Consider the following 7,851-nt stretch of genomic DNA (forward strand, 5'->3'; position numbering starts at 1 on the left):
GAATGGCCTTTTTGGGGCTTAAAGGCGAAAAAGGCACCCCATAGCTTGTATGGGAGCTCTTATGGCATAAAGTTTACACCTTTAAGCCATAATAGTCCTTAAGGGTTCCAGATCTGAAATAATTCCCTCTTGGATCGTCCATACTCCTCATGCTCACATACTTGGACCAAAACCCTCATAAAGGTAGGACCATTTTGCCCTATAGCACTTCTGAAATCCAACAACCCAAGCGGCCCTTCAAATCGGATTCTCCGTACTGCGAGTGGTTAAAAAGATATTATAACGACACTTATATAACTCATAATAATAGCCCAAATACTCATTATAAGGTCTTAAAAACATTACTATATTTAAACATAAGCTATACTTAAGGTATGGTAAGTATATCTCACTTATAGTGGGTTTTTCTCAAAACCGGGCTCCGCCGAAGCAGAGTTTCTAAGCCGAAAACTCTTCTTTTCGGAGCCATCGAGAGATTCGGTCTTCCTTCTCGTGCTAGGGAGGTTCCCTAGGCAAAGCCTGGTGCTGACACGTGGCGCCGAACACAGTAGGTAAAACAGTCAATCTTAAAAAATTCATAAATTTCGCATACGAGCTCCGTTTTCGACGTTTTTTATATCCACGTGTAGGTAATTACAAGATCTACAACTTTCCTTTTGACTCCGTCGGCTAATCCTTGACCAATTTTAAATTTAACAGTATGAAGAGATTATATTGTTAAATGACTGCGTAAAATTCATAACTTCCACATACGGACTCCGTTTTCGTCTGTCTTTTTGTCGTTGAGTTTTACAGAGGTCGGTTTCCGTGACACCATTTAATCCACTTGAATGTTAAGATCACAGAATATCCTGATCTTGCCAACGTTTCGTTACTAGTTTGGGGACTTACTGTAACGACCCAAATTTTCACGTCCAAAAAATTCATTTTTAATTAAACACTTTGCAAAACATTTGTAAATAAACAACATTCGATCATCTCATTTCTTAAAACATATTTTGTGTCTGCAAACCAAGCATGAAATCAACTATAATGTTAGAGTATGAATCCCAGAATATCTCATGATGCGGAAAACGGAAGTGTGTGTATGATGTGCCGCTACCGTGCCAACTCCTTAATGTCAGAGTACAAATCCTAGAATATCTCATGATGTTCCCCTTTGCTAAAGAGGTAACGGAAACCAAAACTGTAAACTGTAAGCACGAAGCTTAGTGAGTTCCCCCATCGTACCACATACCATACATATTGCCAGACAATTATGGGGTGCCCGACCTACCCATGCGGCCGTTCTGGGGTGCCATCCTACCCGTGTCAAGCCATTTTGGGGTGCTGACTACCCTTCGGTCCTACGACCGAACCTTGGGGACTATTCCAGCCCCTACTGCTACTACTATCGCATATCATAACATATCAAAATATCAGACACCTCTGGGGTGTCCGAACTACCCTTCGGTCCTAACAACCGAACTCGAGGATTGTTCCCCTCCTACTACCTCTGGATCATATAACAGATCATACTAGCATATAAAACATACCATCACATATTGTCAAACATATATGGGGTGTCTGACTACCCTTCAGTCCTAACAACCGAACTCTACTACTATCACATATAACATATCATGCTAGCATATAACATATCAGGTAGTAACAACCTAGATGAATATCACAAAGACAATCATCTAACACACAACTGCTACTGGTGGGCCGGCATTGTGGCCGTAGACCCACCGCTACTGGAAGGTAACTCACCTCGAAAAGTAGCTGCTGAAAACCTGCTTACAAGACGATTGACTGCTGTACCGGCAATCCTCCGGCTATAAATCCATAAACATAGATTAGTCACTCCTAAATACCCTTAGGTCAAATGACTGACCTACCCCAGGTCCAAGGTCAACTCCTTGGTCAAAGTCAACTTCCAGTTAACTGGACTCGCCGAGTCATGGCACAGACTCACCGAGTCCCTATCCTACTATCCAACACTAACTCATCAAGTCCCTCTTCCCACTCATTGAGTCACCCTTAACTCACTACTTGGGACGATCAGACCGACTCGCGATCCGACTCGCCGAGTCCGAGAACAACTTGTCGAGTTCCAGGCAATCTTCAAAGGAGTCGCCAAGTTGTTCATCCAACTCGTCGAGTCTAAGACCATCTTCAAAGAACTCGCCGAGTCCCTTCAACCCTCCTCCCATACGGACCAAATCTGAGACATGCAACGGTTCCAAACCATAGATCTAAGCTCCTAGGGTATGCTTGTCACGTAAAGTTGCAAACTTTACGTTCATGCATGGCCCTATGAGCTCCAAAAGGCAATTCCAAGCTCTTTATGAGGTCATACACTCAATAGGGACCTCAATCACTTCAAACATAGAGACTTTACACTTCTAAGGTGTCCATAAGGTCCATATCTGAAGTCCTTTCAGAACATAGAGCATAACTACACGAGGATTGAGGTTTTAGGGCTTGAAAACCATCAATTAGGGACAAAAAAGGGATCTAATGAACAAGTGATCAAGGTAGGAACTTTTCTACCTGAATGGAAGCTTCTCACAGTGTAGATTTCGGATGTACTTCCCTCCATACACTCTTCAATGTGCTCCTTCTTCTTCTAAGCTCCAAACTTCCTTCACCAAGCCAAAAATCACTCACAAGAACAATATGGGGGCTAGGGTTTTGCTCTACAACTCTCTGGAAGTGTTAGGGACAAGGGAGGTCGAGTTAGAGTGTTTAAATAGGGTGCAAACACCCGGGTTAGGGTTTTACTCGACCAGCATGGACTCGCCAAGTCTGGGACCCGAATCGCCGAGTCCCTCACTTAAATCCCGCCCAAAACTGCTCCTACTCAACGAGTCAGGCCTCCAACTCGCCGAGTCCAAGGCAAAATGAGAAAAATACATAAACAGGAATCGTACCAGGAATCCGGTGTTACACTTACAACTAGTATCACATTCCATGAGCATAACCTCTAATATCTGAATGGTCCGCTCACCCAAGATAACATAACTGATTATGCCTCGACCATGTTTCTCACCCAATCTAGCATAACCAAACGGGCCTCGCCCACAAGTCTCACCCAAGCTAGCGTGACCAAACTGGGCTAGCATATTGTTTGGCTGTCAAACCAACAAATAATGGGATAAAATAATATTAATAAAGCTCAAGTCATTGCTATTTCTTATACTAAAGATAATATAGAGTAAGCAGGGTCGGTCCACAGGAATACAGGACTTCTTATCTTGCCATATTTTCACACATAATACAAATAATATTAAAATGGGGGATTGTATTTGAACTAAAATTAAAATTCATAAAGAAATAAGATTGAAAACAAAATTTAGTAAAAGAAATACATTTCTGATTCCGATTCCTACATATGTATTATGTTGAAAGATGTAATATAGTTATGACTCAAGTTCTATCTAGGTTGGTAATTTAGATATTAATAAACTCTAATATCTAAGCTGACAAAAGTGTTTTATTTAAAACATGCTCTTCAAATAAAAATTCCTTCAATTGACTCAATTCAAATAAGTTCTTGTATCAAATCATTAAAGGACATTGAGTTCTTGCAACTATTACCAACAATGTTCAACATTCCTCCTAAGCTTGGGATTATGAACATTTAATCTTTGATTACATTTATTTTGATTTAAATTCAACCAATCAAGTGCATGTTACTAACATCAAATCATAAAACATATACGGTTTTTATAATTTGATTAACTAGATTGATAAGAACCCCTAATTCATTGATCAAGTGAAAAAAAGACTCAATCAAACAGATAATTAAGATCAAATCAAAGATTACTAGATATCAAACAGAAGTCAAGTGTAAATTACAACCTAACAACACATACTTAAGAATTCAGAATCAGAAATGAAATAGAAATCAGCCACACATGTCTAAGTTAAACTACAACTCAACAAGTTTAATCCTCAATTCAACTTACAAAGTGCAAATTAAAGTGTTTCCAAGTGTTAATCACTTCCAAGATCTTCCCAAATCCCCTCTCTTCTCCCCAAAATACGACCTCACTTCCCCTGAAACTGGTTGTCTCCCTTATATTAATGATGAAACTGCTTTAAAACTGGCGACACGTTTACACGACCCGTGTAAATTAACACTGACCATTTACACAGCCATGTAAACTCCAAAAGTAAAATGCTCAAATTTTCCAGGCCTTCGAAGTACATTGCTCACAAGTATATGTTTACACGGACCGTGTAAACTATAGGCTTACATTTACACGACCCGTGTAAATCTCTGAAAAGCTAAATTTTCCATTTTTTTCTTATCTCTCTCATCAATGATCCGCAAGTCCCGAAATTTTTGCCCTCAACTCTTTTTAACCTCCTAAAGCAAGATCCAACCTCCAAAAGTCCCTGAAATATCATAAAAGTGTGTGAATGGAATTGCATCATGAAAAATCCCGAAAAATATGCAAAATGCATGAGTTTAAACCTAAATGCAATGCACTTTTATAGAATAAAACTACAAAACGGATGCATGAAATGCATCTAACACATATAGGTCTCACCCAAGCTAGCATAGCCAAATGGGCCTCACCCTTAATCGGAAGCTATACTAGACCAACCAATAATACAACTTTAATAATCCTCCTGCCCGAACACGGATCATCTAAATAACCATAACGAGCTCGACTCAACTCGGTTGAAGGTTGTGATCCCCTCACAGTCTTACAACCATTCCTGAAACGACCAAACTCATCCTAGTGGATACTACTGGCCAATCCATAGTTGTGTCATACATCTACTAAATCCATGGGCCCAAACCATGGTCTTACCAATTATTCACGAAACCAAGCCAAAAATCGATATGATCTGAAACCCCAACCTGCTAAACCCTAAATAGGCATCCGGGTCGTGTTTCGAAACCCAAAGCCTTCATCAGACAACAACAGGAAAATAGGTTCTAACAAAACCCTCAACCTAAACCTAGCCACAAATACATAAAGCGCCACCACCGATGCTTCACTTACTCAGACAAGATAACCCGAATCCTGTAATGTCAGGTCTCCAGATAAAATTCTTACGATGTATGTATTGATGAGTTTATGAGTTGGCCGAGTACATTAGGCGTAATCATGGTATGTTGGGCATACCATGGAGAGATTTGGATACAGGGTTATCCACCTAGTACACTGGGCGTACCTGAGCTAGATGCAAACCCTAAGTTTTAGGGTTTGGACCCTATTTAAGCAACCTTATGCCCCAAGGTTCTCTCATTATCAACCTATATTGTCTCTAAAAGTAATATCTCATACCTTAACCCATTTTTAGAGAGAATTGATCCTTGTGTGCGTTTTGGTGTGTGTTTGGTGCATCTTGAAGAAGAAGAAGTTTGGTGAAGGAGCATTGATCAAGTTGGATCTTGTAAATCTAGAGTTTATTCATCTTTCTCATCTTTCTAGAGGTATAAAGTCTTAACCTTGGTTATTATGTGCTTAGATCTAGGACTATTTGACATTTGAGCATATTTTGGTCCCATCAATGAGTTCTTGTGAGTAAATGTTACTCCTGAAGATTTGAGTTGTCCCTTTTGATGTTTCTAAGGTTCCTAGTTCATAAAGTTTGCATTTTGATGATTGTAGATCAACCATGCATGAGTTAATGATCATTTGATGGAAATAGAATTCTAAATCTAGGGTTTGAGTGTCTTTGAGCCATGAAAATGCATCAAGTTGGTGACTTTATCATTTAGAACATTCCCAAGAGCTAGATCTACAAAATTAGACGTATGGACTTAAAGCATTAAGTGCTTAATAACGATATGGAAAGCTAGAGCGTATGTCGGGCGTACGCAAACGAACGTTGAGCATATGCATCTCAATCCCCGATTCCCTTTGGTAGTGAAGCCATACACCAGACGTACTCAGGTGGTACGCTTAGCGTACTCACTATCCCCTTTTTCGGCCTTTAAGTTTTTGGGACATTTTTGGTCTTGAGGTCTTTGAGCCATTGATGAGCCTTAAGTTTGTGGGACATTGTTGGGATTTAGGTTATGTGGGCCTTGCTAGGCCTTAGGTCTTCTGGGCTTGGGTCATGGGTTGAGGGGCCATTAAGGGAAGGGTAAAATGTTATTTTACCCTAGGAGTCGAGATTAAGGATTTAGACTCTCATTTTCAGTTTATGGCGTAATTGTTAATTAGAGTTTTATTATTTTTGATTTAGTGTGAGGATTTTCTGATTCAACAACCCGAGTGTTATTTGTTTATCACCGAATTGAGGTGATTCTTCTTATAGTATTTAGCGGGTCGAAGGCACTAAATTCGGTTCATGGATTATTGTTATTAAAATGCTAGCTATATGTGTGCCTCTTGCATGTTTTATATGTGTTTGTATGTGTGTCGGGTGGGCCCAATAGCAGGTGAGGCATGATGAGTGTGTTGGGTGGGGCCCATCGCATGTTACTGACAGATCTATACCGGACGGGGCCCGATGGAGGTCGATCGGGGCTTATTGTATGTTTGGTATGTGGTATTTTGGGGGAAACTCACTAAGCTCTGTGGGTGTGGTTTTCAGTTTATGTTTCAGGTGCTTCTGATTTGAAGGGGAAGAGCTCAGGATAATCGTATTGCACACACCATGTTTTCCGTATTATTGACTCTGATGTATTTTGGATATGGATGACATACTCTGATTTTCCATTTTGGTTTTCTATGAACAAGTATTGGTTGGTTGTTTATTGAATATAAAATGAAATTTTTTGGTTATAAATTTCGGCACGTTACAAGTTGGTATCAGAGCCTTGGTTTGAGGGATTCGGGCATACTCTCGAATGTGTCTGAACTCAAACTGACAACCCAAAGTTTATTCCGTTATATTACCCCGTTTCCGTTAACAGAATATTCCATTTTATAAAAGTTCTGTTAATTTGAGGTCGGCAAATAAATAAATGTTTTATTTATTTATTTATATCTTATGTCGTTATCATCGTGATAAAATAAATAAAGACAAGTAACTTACATTTCCATTTAATTGGAAAAAGTTAATTTTTATTACGACCATTTAACCCGGGTAAAAAGTTTAAACCTCGTTAAACACTAGTATCGGGTAGTCGTATACCGGGTGCAACACTTAGGGCATATATATAGGGAGTTGAACACTCCATAGAACCCTTTTACCACCCTAAACCCACTTCCTCTCTCCACTCTCTCTCATCAAGCCCGATTTCGCCTCAAATCCACGAGTTTCCGCCTCCAAATCGTAAGTTCTTGCACCCTAGCTTGTTTTACAACCCATTGCATGTCATTATAGCTCAAAAATCGTCCAAGAAGGCAAGGAGTAAGGAGTTTACGGCCCAAGAACACTCTAGGGCCGTAAACCCCTAAAATGATGCCAAACTTGCCCTAAAACTCCTCCTTAAGGTTGGAAACTAAATTAGGATTAAGCCTAGAAGTGTTTGAACCTCAAAACAACAATTTTTAGAGCATAAAAGAGGGTTTACGGCCCAAGCACATGCTTAGGCCGTAAACACCCTCTAAACTTGTAAAATCAAGTCCAAAACACTTCCAAACCACCCTTGGACTTAATATATGGCTTAGGGACTTGCTATTTCGGGTTAGGAGTAATTAAACACATGCATTTGTGGGGTAAAATAGAGTTCACAGCCCAAGCATGTGCTTAGGCCGTAAACTCCCCTAATTCATACAAAATGGGAGTTTAAGCCCCCTAAAGAGCCTTATACCCTTACTAGAATTTGTTAGAATTAAACCAAAGGCCTAGAAATCAAGGAATGGGGTGTATGAGAGTTTACTACCATAAACCATAGGGTTTACGGCCGTAAACTCCCAAGGAGTGGCCTTTGGGCCGTAAACTCCAAGGGAG

The sequence above is a fragment of the Lactuca serriola genome, chromosome 9 (genome assembly GCF_051521515.1).
Source record: "Lactuca serriola cultivar US96UC23 chromosome 9, Lser_US96UC23_V15, whole genome shotgun sequence".
Taxonomy (NCBI): Eukaryota; Viridiplantae; Streptophyta; class Magnoliopsida; order Asterales; family Asteraceae; genus Lactuca; species Lactuca serriola.